We start from the raw sequence: 14,365 nt of genomic DNA, 5'->3' as shown, positions 1-14,365 counted from the left end.
CCAAAGGCGATGGAAACTTTGTCTTTGTGCTTAGTCGGATTCGATAGGGACTTTACGGTGGACCAAAGTTTACCCACACCGGCAGAGAGGTTACAACCTCTTAGGTGCTCCTCCCATTTCGCCCGCTTGTGTTCGTCCACAAGCAATCTGATGCGTTGGTTTATATCCCTTATTAGGGGGTCGCCTGGATCAAGCTGTCTTATAAGGTCACGTTCTCTCGCTAAGTTTGCGGCCTCCGCCGGAAAGTGGGGCCCGATTTCGGGAATTCTCCCGGCGGGAATGAAACGAGCCGAGGCGGATTCAATGACCTTACGGAAGGCACGCTCTTCTTGGCGGGCATCAGTCGGGATAGGGAGGGCAGCAAAGAGGTTGTCTGTAAAAGATTGATATTCTTCCCACTTTCCTTTTTTGAAGTTTATGAAAGTGCGTTTTTCGATGACGATGAAGTCGGCGGTACGCTCGAGCGGAATAAGTATAGGCCGGTGGTCGGATGCCAATGTTACCATCGGCTGGCAGTTGACGCAGTTTACGAGTTCTGCGCTCACGATTGAGATATCTGGCGAACTGTGACAGCTTCCTACCATACGCGTGGGGGCGTCTCCGTTTATTGTGCAGAACGTCGTTTCTTCTATTTGATCCACCAACATCTCACCCCTACTGTCCGCCCGCAAGTCTGAGTGCCATAGATCGTGATGGGCATTGAAATCGCCTAAGATGATGCGATTGTTGCCAGTGAGTAAGGCTCTGATATTAGGGCGGTATCCACTGGGGCAAAGGTGGCAGGAGGGATGTAGATGTTGATGATTTCTAGGTTTACATCGCCTGACCGGACAGATAGGCCTTGACGTTCTAAGACATTGTCCCTGTGGTCGATGCCAGGATCAAATATATAATATTGCACAGAGTGGTGTATGATAAACGCGAGGCCGCCTCCATTTCCGCTCATGCGGTCTTTCCTGTGGACATTATACCCAGAGCAGGTCTGCAATGCAGATCTTGCTGTGAGTTTAGTCTCTTGAATCGCAGCAATTCAGATGTTGTGCCGCTTCATGAAATCGACTATCTCCGTAATCTTCCCAGTTAGTCCATTACAGTTTAACTGCAGAATTCTGAAGTGCATAAGGGGAGACGCCGCCACTCTGGGGGTAAGTGACGGGTGACTACGCCTGGGTTGTGGAAGGCTAGGATGCAATTGCTGTTGTGGCCCTGGGACTGGGCAAGCATTGGGGTACCCGGATGATTTGGGTTTGCGACCTGGCAACATGGCGCGATGAAATCCGTCGGGGGGTTGCCGTCGCGGAGACCAGAACATCTAGGAAAGTGGCACCACCCAAGGCAGGAGCTGCTTTGGGCGGATGTCGCAAAAATATATATTCTGTGCTGGCAAACGGTGCAAACGGAGGTAGGGACTAAGAGTCTGTTTCCCTGACCTACACGATTGCTGCCGGAAAAGAGGGGGGAGAAGACGGGGGCAGGGGCTGATGCTCAGCATTGGTACCGACTCTACTACGAAGGTAGTAGTTATGAGTGGTAGCAGCTGTTTGAGTTGTTGGCGCCTTGGGGCGCGAGCAGCAACGGGTACTTGTTGTGGCTTGCTGAGCAGCGGGGCTGCTGGAAGGTAGTGGGGGGGGCGCTTAGGGGTAGACTACGGGACGCCCTTGGGCGTGAATAGCAAAGAGCCACAAAAGATTTATAAAAGTTACGTGGACGTCGGGTTTTGGGATCAAGCCCAGAACAACCTGTCCGATGCAACCATCACTTACACGAGACACACTCAACAGAGTATGACCGTCCTAAAAAGATTCTTTTCCCGCAGATGCCGTTTCTCAGGACCGGGGTCAGGAGACGGACCCGGATTGGATTCGATGCCTTCCCGGAGTAAGAGAATATGGAGCAGTCCTGCTGCAAGGAGCTGCTGGAAGGATGACGATTTGTGGGAGGGACGCAACAAATTAAATGGGGTCACACTGAAATGACAGTCCTTGGTCGGGAAAAATCCCGAGTCGCTCCGGTACATAGAACCGACTGCCTTGGGAAGCGTTTTTTATCAAGGCCTTCTTTACATAAGGCCATGTTGACGTCGGTCCTATCGTACGTAATACATGAAGAGCTGGTCCCTGTATTTTGTTGAGGATTACTCTTTGGTGTATATAGGACTGTAACAGTTCCTCCTCTCCTACCAGCGATTGATGGTAATGACTGTGTTATCGCTCTTAAAAAGTTGTATTGCCTGAGCATCTTTTATGGTGTCTCTTGAATTTAGAAAATTCGTCATAATTACAAAAAAAAATTTATATTTATATGTAATATATGTGTAGTTATATATGCATATGGCGGCCACCGTGGTGTGATGGTAGCGTGCTCCGCCTATCACACCGTATGCCCTGGGTTCAACTCCCGGGCAAAGCAACATCAAAATTTTAGAAATAAGATTTTTCAATTAGAAGAAAATTTTTCTAAGCGGGGTCGCCCCTCGGCAGTGTCTGGCAAGCGCTCCGATTGTATTTCTGCCATGAAAAGCTCTCAGTGAAAACTCATCTGCCTTGCAGATGCCGTTCGGAGTCGGCATAAAACATGTAGGTCCCGTCCGGCCAATTTGTAGGGAAAAATCAAGAGGAGCACGACGCAAATTGGAAGAGAAGCTCGGCCTTAGATCTCTTCGGAGGGTATCGCGCCTTACATTTATTTTTTTTTTTATATATGCATATAGAACTTATAGTAATCATTTTTTTTTTTTGCACTATTCACTATTGTTTGATATATATCTATGTATATAATGTGATGAATATTAGCAACACTAAGGGATACTATCATCTCTAAGCCGATAATAAGCAGTAACTTGTATGTACATTAACAAATCAATCATTATGTCAATACATATGTATGTACATGCCAGCATCGGAGAGATGCTCACAAAAGTATGCAATCATCAGCAAAGTATTTCTCACAAATACACATTCATATATCTGAGATGCCCTCAAAAGTAGGCAATCCTTTGTGCAAGTATCACTCACATATACACGCGCATATGAGAAGCTATAAACGTGCATCTGTGGTTTATAGCTGGTGAGTTTATAACTGGTAAACAAGTAGTAAATTCTAGAAATAGAAACGCCTAAAAATATGCCAACGAGGAAACCGAAGAGTATAAAAACAGTACCAGCTGAGGAACGACCAAACAGTTTGATTTAAGCGTGCTATTGGTTGCGAAGTATAAAGTTTATTATGAAGTACTTTAATAAAGACCATTTTGCATTATTGAATATTGGAGTTATTTATTCAACAGTTTAGCGATACGAACTTTAGTAGAAGGTGTAAAATAAGCGGAATTGCACTAAATTCGTTACAATATTTATTTTCGCAGTTTCAGTACTATGTTGACTCAAACAAAATTGTTATTATCCTTTCAAATTGGAAAGATAATACGATTCACAAAGCGGGTCACATTTAATCAGTTCTCAGATTTGTTTCTTATTTAAAATTTTTAAAATTTACCGTTACTTAGATTTAATTGCAGTTGTTTGTATATTACGTATATTTATTATCTGTTAAGTTGCTTGGTGGATATTGTAGATCACTATTTTTATTGAAGAAAGAACAGTTTTACTTTTCCTTTATTGTTGTTTGTGTATCCTTGAATTACAAGCGTTTTCCTTTCTTATATATAATTAAAAAATATTCTCCTTTATTGTTGCTTCTGTGTCCTTGAATTGGAAGCATTTTCCTTTTTAATTTAATTAAAAATATGTTCGCCGAAGACTGCGCCAGTTCTATTACTTCAATATAAAACAATATCTTCTTGGATGCAAGATTATTTATTGAATGAATTTTTTTATTTTTTGATATTAGAATTTTTCTTTCAATTTCAATTGTTACATAGTTTTATAAATAAATATTGTAACGAATTTACTGCAATTCCGCTTATATCAAATCTTCTACTAAGGTTCGAATCACTAAACTGTTGAATAAATAACACCACTATTCAGTAATGCAAAATGGTCTTTATCAAAGTACTTCACAATAAATAACTTTACTATTGCTCGACAGATAGCGCGCTTAATCAAAACTGACTTCTGCGCCTCTGCTGTTGTCGCCTTTTATACTGTCTGATTTCCTCGTTGCATACTTCTAGGCTTTTCCATTCCAGAACTTACTAGTTCGTTATCATCTACAAAATCACCAGCCACAACCACGTTTATAGTTTCTCATATGCGCGTGAGTAATACTTGCACAAACTATTGCCCTCTCTTGTGAGCACCTCAGATAAGATATATGCATGTGTTTGTGCGTTGCTTCTCCGCTGCGTGTACGTACATATGTGTAGACATAATGATTGATTCGTTTATGTAGATACATAATGATTGATTTATGGATGTGCATACAAGTCACTCTTAGCATCGCTTAGAGATGACAGTACCCCTTAGTGTTGCTAATATTCGTAACAATATAGAAATATCCAGTAGAATGCGTTAACAGTAATAAGTATTTAATATAATTAACAAGCTTAAACTAACATAATAATCATATCAACATATTAGTGGAATATATAGACATAATGTATAACTCGCGCGTGTATTTGTAGTGTGAAACCATATGCGTGTGTATATGTGAGTACTACTTCGGCTGATGATGACATGCGTTTGTGAGTATCTCTCTGTTGCTTGTATGTATGTGTGTACATGACGATTAATGTGTTTATGTAGCTTGCTTTGCAGCTGACTGTGAACATAAACGTCTCCATTGCCGAAGTAAAATAAAAAAAGTTATAAAACTTAGGTTTTGCTGGCGCTGTTGAATTCCATCGCCATTCAATCAAATTTGAAACAAACCTTAGCATTCCTGTTTAAAAAATGTTGTTTTTCACGGTTCATCAAAACACAAAATTAAAATGTGACTTTTTTTACGTATTCCGAAATAGTGGCACCAGCACCAAAACGACGCAAAAGTCGAATGTGTTTGGGCCTTTATCTATTTAATAATTTATTTAAATAAATTCGAAGCAGTCATTAGCCTATTTGGTTACGTTCAAGCTTTTATTAACTTTTTTTTTTAAACTGGCACGTTTTACCCAGCCGTAAAAATACTAATAAAGTAAGAATAGATTCAGATGTAAATTACTACCTTTTTAGAATTTGACACGGTGCGGACGTGAAAATAAGCAATAAATTATAGAAAACATAAAGAACAGCGCGATTTCACAGCTTTTGCAGGTTGTCCAAAAATTATTTCTTATATTTTTTAAACCTACACAGAGCTGTAAAAGTGTGCAATCATTTGAAATTTTAAATCATTGATTTAAGAATGCTGTTTCTTCATTCTCTCATTCCTTGTTAAGGAATGTGGCTTAAAAGTCAACCCATTCTTCATTCAGTAGTGGGAAAAAAGGAATGCACTCTTGAACTCTTCGAAGAAAGAATGAAGTAATTGAATTAAACACAAACATTTTTCAACACAGAATAAGCTGTCAAATGAATGCAGCCTTTGCTGAATGTGCACACACTTTTCTAGTACAAATCAATTATGAAAAATGTCGTACAAGCACAAAACCCGCTCAAATATCACATGGTTGCATTTAATTAAAGCCACTTCAAAATATCAACACAAAAATTTAGTTATTGACAGTGATGACCAGTTTATTCGTTATTTAAATGGTAATAAAGCACAAAGAAGTTAATTGAAAAAGCATTTTTATTAAAATTGTTCTAAAAATTTAATAATAAAAAAAGCAAATGACAAATATTTCAACATCACTGTTCCGAAAACTGTCATCGTTCTAAATAAGTGTTGCCAATGTGGCATATGAAAGGCTTGCAGGAAAAAGTACTAATCTACATTTGAACGTCCTCAATTGTTGATTAAACAATTGAAAGGTATATATTATAAAAGCTCTTAAGTTCCTTCATATATTCTTCCTAGCGGTTTTGTGGTCAAATACTGTAGAGATAATGGTTTGTGAGTTTCCAAATTGCAACAGCAATATACTATTTTTCTCTATTTTCTAAGAAAAATATTCTTCTAAACACAATAGTTTGTAATTACAGTCATTTCAAGTAGGCTCTATAGGTAGTTGTAGCTTTGTTGATAGCAAAGAAAATTAACTTTGAATACAAATCTGCTCAAGTAAGATAGAATTCAACCTAAAAATGCCATGCAAAAAGGCAGAGAGACTAATGGTCCTTCTCAATCACTCGGGTCCTATATTTATATTCCGTCAAACACTGTCCTAACATCAGCTGCAGCTTAGTAACCTCTGAAGAGTTTCTCCCAATGAAACATCTTTTTTTCGTGGCACATATGAAGGAAAACTGGGAAGGTGAATAGAAAAAGCCTGAATCCCTGTAGGACGATGCCATGGAATTAGATATATATTTATCGAAATTCTCGGAATTAGGAAGCTCCAACGAAATCGCTGATAGACCTATGTACTCTGATGTATTTAAATTTAAACGACTTGAACTCAAGTATCTGTTTTTGTTATATTATCAGCAAAAAATATCCACAATTTACTCTATTTGGTCGATGCACAATGTGTTCATTTACAATATCCATTTTACTACAACAGCAAAATAAGTAGGACATATAGAACCATTTTGACATAGCAAGAAAGCAATAGATTGTCTTTGCGAAGTTTAAAGAGAAACTGAAAAGAAAGAAACATTTACTGGCATATTTCGATAATTTAAGGCAACTGCAATTTCACCGTGTGATTCGCGGTTCGAATATCAGTGAAGCGGTTGATAACATTCGAAATTATGTGGCGGTTTTCGAAATGTTAAAATCGCAGTATGCCAGTAAATTTTTATTTCTTTTCAAGAATATTGATTGAATATTCAATTATTATAAGCCGATGTTAAGCTCATGAATTCTTAAATATTAAACTACTTGAATAATTAGAAGCGGCTATTATTTCTATTGATAAATTTTACGCATTTTTTGTACCCAACTCCTAAATTGATTTAACATATCTGATGGCAATGAAAGTATACAAAAAAAGAACCCTAGGGAAAAAGTATTTAGTACTGAATGGAAAAAAAGTGTGCATTCATTTCAAGTTTAAATTCATTAAAGATTGGGAATGGTTCCTACATTCCCACTCGATATTGAATTATATTTTACCATTCAGTAACACACACACTTTAGATTTGAGTTAAGGTATTTTGAGCCATTCAGGAATGGAGATTTATAATATGCAACTAATAAATCACAATTTTTTAAAAGAATGCTGAGAGAATGCACACTCAATTGATTCAATCTTTTTATAGCTCTGAACCTACATAAGGTACGTGTTCAAAGCCGGGACACATTTTCAATTTTTTTACTCCATGCATCGTGAAAGGCGTAGGACACTTCGGTAAAATTTAACTGTGTTTTACTTATAATTATTTGGATCAAACTGATTTCAATGTATTTCCTATACGTCGCCTTTTTTAGTTTGCCAGAGCGAGAGTTTCCACTACACATCAAACGGCACATCAATGTCATCCATAACATATTTTTCTTTATATTGGCGTAAATGGGAATTCGACTAACAGCTGAATTCAGTTAGCCGCTTCTAGTCACTATTAGAGACATTTTGGGGTGAAAATCAGTTTTGGACAGTTTGCTATTCTGTAAGCTGGCTCGGGTCTCCAGTCTCACAAAAGTGGTCACTAATTTGTGAGCAGGGCTGGGGCAGATCACAAATATGAAATTTCAGCAAGGTATACAAGTAATTCGCCAAAAACGATTTAAAGATTATTTATTCATTTCTAAAATCTAAAGTTAGCAAAAAAATAAAAAATAAATATTGTAACAAATTTTCTGCAAATCCTCTTATTTGCCCTTTTGCTTGTATCGCTAAACTGTTGAATAAATAACTCCAATATTGAATTATGGAAAAATGGCCTTTATTAAAATACTTCACAATAACACTCAACCTGTGCAACGAATAGCTTAATAACCAAACTGATAGCTTAAAGGAAATTGACTTTCAAAATAATACTGCTATTGCTCGCTAGATATCGTCTTAGTCGTAACTGCTTGACAACTCAAATCAAACTGAATTACAGCGCCTCTACAACTGTCGCTTTTTATACTCTTTGGTTTCCTCGTTCGCATCTTCTAGACGCTTCCGGAATCTACTAGTCCAGTAGCTCTCAAACTTCTCAGCTGTAACCACAATTGCACAATTTCATAGTTTTTCTCATTGCATACTTATAGGAGTATCTCAGATATATTCATGTATTTGTGCATTGACTCTCTGCTGCTCGTACACGTACATGGTACATATATGTAGACGCAATTATTGTTTCGTTTATGTAGATACATGTTGATTGAATTATTGATGTGCATTCACGTCACTGCTTACCATCGGCTTAGAGCTGGCAGCACTCCTTAGTTTTGCTAATATTCGTAACAATATTAAAAACAACCGAACTCAATGTGGCGCCGCTGAGATTCGAGCCTATGCAGTTGAGGATCTTCCAAACAGAAATAAGACCGGCGCTATATCAGCCACAACATCACACAACATTAAAATGTCAAAATGCAGTGCTGTATTATTTCTTCAATGTATGAGTAAATTGGGTATTTTGGTGAATTTTGTTGATTTGGTGAGTTTTTTTGAGACTTTCGCTTACCACTTTTGCCACCGAAATCAACGTAAGTCACTCAATTTTTCTGTAGTGGAAAATCTCAGGAAATGGGACTGAATTGGAGAATTCAGCCATAAATTTGAAAAATACTGTGTAAGAAGCGAACAATTTTTTTTGGTGAGTCACCCTAATGTATGTAGATATGTGCGATACAAGTTATATAGAGCAGTTGGTAATGATGCATAAACACGTTTTTTTGCAGAATACTCGTTTTAAATTTTACTGTAGCAAATACTACATGCATATTTCCTTCCTCAATGCAATTTATGTTAACGCATTACCGTATATGGGATAAACAAAACAACCGAAAATAATTTAGTGGGCGGTTAAACGAAAAATAATATTGAAAAATTATATTTACTTGACATTTATTTGACACTAAAAATATAAGAATTGCTCAAAGTTAAGCAGTGTGTTAGGTCGTACTTGAAATGTAACAAAAGACTTAAGAAACGAACTTGGCTGCAGTTTAATTTCCCACAGTACGGCTTTGTGCTTTTGTTAAACGATTTCAAGTCGTTGCTTATTGCTACAAACATTAGTAACTGTGCTTTTGTTATTTCATTTTAAGTACTTAAGATGAACTTAAAAATAAAAAAGTTATTAAGGCATTGATGGTGGAAGTGGTTTGTTAGAAGGATTTTTGAGGAAGTGCATGAAACAAATATGCTTTGTTTCAAAACAAGTTTGTTGAGTAAAATATAAAATCTTTTAGGCCACAATGTCCTATAATATGATAAATCCACATCAAAAGTTCTTTCACTTTTCAACTTCGTGAGCCATTAAAAAAAAAAGACATGCGCCAAGTTCAATGGCAACGACGCATCTTCCATTTAATTAAATGCAATAAGTTTATATGTATGTAATCAGTATCAATATTTTTAAACGTAACATTGACTGTAACCATAAATAGATGTTCATTAATTTGCCGGTTGAAATTTGTATGCATAACCGTTAGTTTGCATAGTACAAATACTTACAAATACGTACGTACAAATATATGCAAATCACATCCGATATTTAAAAATTATTAACTTCCTTAGTGATGTAGGTATGTATAACTAAGCAATGCAAATAAGAATACTTGATAATATTCAATCAATCAAATGCTAATGAAGTTATGAGGTCTTTGAATATAAACAAAAAATACATATATGTATCTACATACATACATACATACGTACACATACTTAAATGCAGTTTTTACATATCAATTGTTACTATCTTAGTACATGAAACTTCCAAACATCTTTTGCTTTGTTAAGGCCACTCACTGAGCTACATAAAGGTATATTTATTAGGGTATTTCATATATTTCATATTTTTTCTGTATACTACCTGAAATCGCAGTTCCTGGAGATAATCAAAAGTTAGGTTAGGTTGAACTGGCCAGTCAATAAAGACCTCACGTATACTTAATTTGTCCAGTGTTACGAGTACCATGTAAGAACGCCCATCATATGCCAAAAGTCCTCCCTTTGTTAGTCCGAAGTCATAATATTTGCAGATGACTTTTGACACTTTACAGCCTTGTGCAATTCTTCACTAAATCTGATTGGGATGTCTGACGTATATGCTTCAAGGGTCGCGCCCTCCTTTGCAAGCTCAGCCGCGTTGTCGTTAGCATATATATATGTCCTTATAACAGGGATCCTAATCCTTATACATACCCGCGTGCGTGTGTATCACTGAACTCCTCGTAAACGCTTGGAATGCTATATACTCATAAAAAATTTGGTATAGTAGGCGGAGTCACCTTCTCAAGTCTGTTTAGCTCAAACTATTGATATTTCAGTATATGTACTTCATATATTAATCTATATCGCAGTTTGTAAAAGTGGGCGTCGTCACGCCCTTTTATAGAACATTTTAATTCGCTTTATCTCCGCAATTATTTGAAGCAGGTATTTAATATTGTAACAAATTTAGAGAAATTCCACTTATTTGAAACATTGAGCTAACGTTCGAATCCGTAAAATCGTCGAATAAATAACTCCAATATTCAGTAATGCGAAATGGTCTTTATTAGACTATTTTGAGAGTACTTCACAATAACACTAATACTTCACAACTAATTGCGTGTTTAAATCAAACTGATTACTGACTACTGAGCTTGCGCTGCTTTTATACTCTCCGTTGCTTCATTCGCATATTTCCACTAAAGTCTAGGCGTTTCGCCTTCTAGAACTGCTGTATCTCCTGCTTGGTAATTGAGCTACATATATGCGTGTGTATGTATGTGTGTAAATGATGATTGATTTGTTTATGTACCCAATAGTGGCTGCTTTAGGTTTTTGTTGTTGCGTGATTATTAATTAGCCTAGTGATGTCAACATTCGCCACAATATTGATTATTTGGTATAGAAATTCCATGTGGTACTGGGATTGGGAGTAGAATTGGGATCAGGAGCGGGAATGGGAATGAAAGTGGAGTGGTTCGGGGTGGAAAAGGGTTTGGGAGTGAGAGGGGGATAAAGGGAATAAGAGTTGTGCAAAAAAGGGAGAAAGGCAAGATAAAGTAAAAGAGAATGTAGTTATTGTGCTATTCATTATTTTTGCTCTAATGACCGCCTGGATGTTAAGCAGTTGACGCGGCCTTAGTTTATGCAGTTTTCATCCATATTAATGCTGTTTTGATGACGGCTACCACTTTGTCTGGAACATACTTCGGTTAACTGTAAGATTATTAGATTGGTGTAGAATCAGACTACCATAGTATACTGCAGACCTTAAAGCCATTGCTACACTCTTGCTCCGCTGTAAGAACCCAGTGGAAGAAGGAGGGCGAGAGGCCTCACGTACAACTCCCGGTTGCTTTTACATGCATATAGTGGCTTGAAGGCGGAGCACGCTCCCACCACACCACTAAAATAATTCTTGGACATTATGTACAAGGTTCCTCTTACAGAGGCACCTATTCTATCTCGGACCTATTCCGATTAGGGACCCTATACCTCTTAGTAAACAAGTACTAGATCCGTTTTCTCAGCGTTTCCGATCAATCCGACGTCAGATGTACGGGAATGTGTATGAAGAGGCGCGCCATCCATCAGAGATCTAATTGTTGGCAGGCATTTGCACTTATGATGACTTCAACTTCATCTGCATACACCTTAAGTTTTCCTAATGCCATGTCCAACCTCATTGATTGATGACCGACATCCGCAGCATAAGTGATAGGTCTGAATTGTGCCCCTGTTTACTTATTTCGTCATATGCCTTATATTGCGAATTTATCTTGCTCCAAGTCAACATACAGCCTATCCAACTTGTTCGGTCATGAATCATGATGTCTACAATACAGTTAGGACAATCCATGACCGCCCGTTTCGACAAATTATTTAAAGACTCGATAATGTCTAGAAGATCACCTAAGGCATAGCATACTAATTTTATTCCACGACCTTCTCTGCAGTGTGCACAGACTTGTCTTTGGTGTATGCTTTTTCTGCTGAAGAAAATAGTTTTCCCTCGATGCTCGATTTTAGTAGCACATCTATTCAACTCTCAAGTATTTTGCGGCACAATTACTGCTCTTAAGCACACGTCAAAGATTATCTTGAGCCATTCAATGATCCTTTTCACTGACATTTTACTTTTTATGGCAGGGCATCATGTTCTTCGGGAAAGTTTGAGCAGCTGCGTCAACGTCGCGCGTTCGTTGAATGAAATGCTGACTGTAAATTTATCATCACTGGCAAATCAAATGCAACAAAAAAATTTCACTAAAATATTGCAGCATATTATCAGCAACATTCCATAATTTAAGTAGTACTTCAAGCGCCAATTAAACTTCCTTAAGGGCCAATTAATGGTGAGTCATAACCATAAAACCATAACTAGATAAAACAGCTGATCGAACCTACCTCATGGAAATCAATGTAATCGATTAATGGTGCCGTACCATAACGCTAACGTCATAACCATACCATAGCCAACCAATTGGTTTTTGGTTTCTCGCCATATCCATAACCCAAAAATATTTGAGTTGGTGAAATTAATAACTTTTTGTTTGTGATTAAGAGACTTATTTTTTGTGGAATATGTTTGTAATTTTTGCGTTTTCTTCATTTTTAAGAAATTTTCACGATTATTAGGTTAAGGCACAATTAATCGATCACATTGGAGATGGTTATAGATATGGGTATGGTTAGGAATATGGCGTTAGGGTTAAGGAAGTTTAATTTGCACTTTAACGCTAACGCCATAGTCATAACCATATTGTTACTTATCCATATCAAATTGGCATCAGTTATTGGTGCCTTAACCTAAAAATCGTGAAAATTTCATAAAAATGAAGAAAACGCAAAAAATTACAAATATATACCACAAAAAATAAGTCTCTTAGTCAAAACGTATCCAAAACAATAAAAAACATCTAAAATAGTTAATAAATTATCCAACTCAAATATTTTAAGGTTACGGATATGGCGAAAAACCAAAAGCCAATTGGTTGGCTATGGTATGGTTATGGCTTTAGTGTTATGGTATGGCACCATTAATCGATTACATTGACTTCCATAAGGTTGGTTCGATCAGCTGTTTTATCTGGTTATGGATAAGTCACCATTAATTGGCCCTTTACCAATACTTTGTTATTGTTAGGCGGCGCGAAAACAACTTGAATATGAACCCGACTGCCCGGTTGATTTTGGTATTACTCACCTACCTTGGCACTATACGCTCCGTGATCAGAATGTAAGTGATGTCTATAATCTCTTCCGAGGGGGATATGTGCGTTCATAATCACCTTAAGCACTCCTAATTACTACGTGTGCATTTCACATTTTGCTTTTTAATCAGTCTCCAAACTGCTTCGCCCTTAGATAGGACTTTCCTTAATATTGCTGTTTCGCTAGAGCATTCGATGCCGAATACACAATAAGAATTTATAATGGATCCCGAATCTACCCAAGCGAATCCGAAAAAAAATTTACCCACCCTAATGTACATAAAAGCTAGTGCACTTTTATTACTACGCGCACGCATCTTCTGAAATTTTTTGATTTATTTTTTTTATTTAAAAATTTTTTTTTATACTCAGCGTGCTTTGCATACAGAGTATATTAACTTTGATTGGATAACGGTAGGTTGTACAGGTATAAAGGAATCAAGAGAGGCATAGACTTCCATATATCAAAATCATCAGTGTCGAAAAAAAATTTGATTTAGCCAGTCCGTCCGTCCGTCTATCTGTCCGTTAACACGATAACTTGAGTAAATATTGAAATACATGTCTTCACAAAATTTGGTACACGAGCTCATCTGGACCCAGAATAGATTGGTATTGAAAATGAGAGAAATCGGACGATAACAACGCCCACTTTTTATATATATGTATAACATTTTGGAAAACACAAAAAACCTGATTATTTAGGAAATAATACACCTAGAATGTTGAAATTTTACGTGTGGACTGATATTGAGACTTTTGATAAAAATTTGAAAAATTTTTTAAATGGGGGTGGCACCGCCCACTTGTGATAAAATGAATTTTACAAATGTTATTAATCATAAATCAAAAATCGTTAAATCTATCGTAACAAAATTCGACAGAGAGGTTGCCTTTACTATACGGAATGCTTTGAAGAAAAATTTATGAAATTGGTTAACGACCACGCCCTCTTTTATATAAAAGATTTTTAAAAGGGTCGTGGACGAATAAAATAAGCTATATCTTTGCAAAAAAGAGCTTTATATCAATGGTATTTCATTTCCCAAGTGGATTTATA

Source organism: Eurosta solidaginis, chromosome 1 (genome assembly GCF_040869045.1).
Source record: "Eurosta solidaginis isolate ZX-2024a chromosome 1, ASM4086904v1, whole genome shotgun sequence".
NCBI classification, from domain to species: domain Eukaryota; kingdom Metazoa; phylum Arthropoda; class Insecta; order Diptera; family Tephritidae; genus Eurosta; species Eurosta solidaginis.
Note: the sequence above shows the minus strand (reverse complement) of the source record.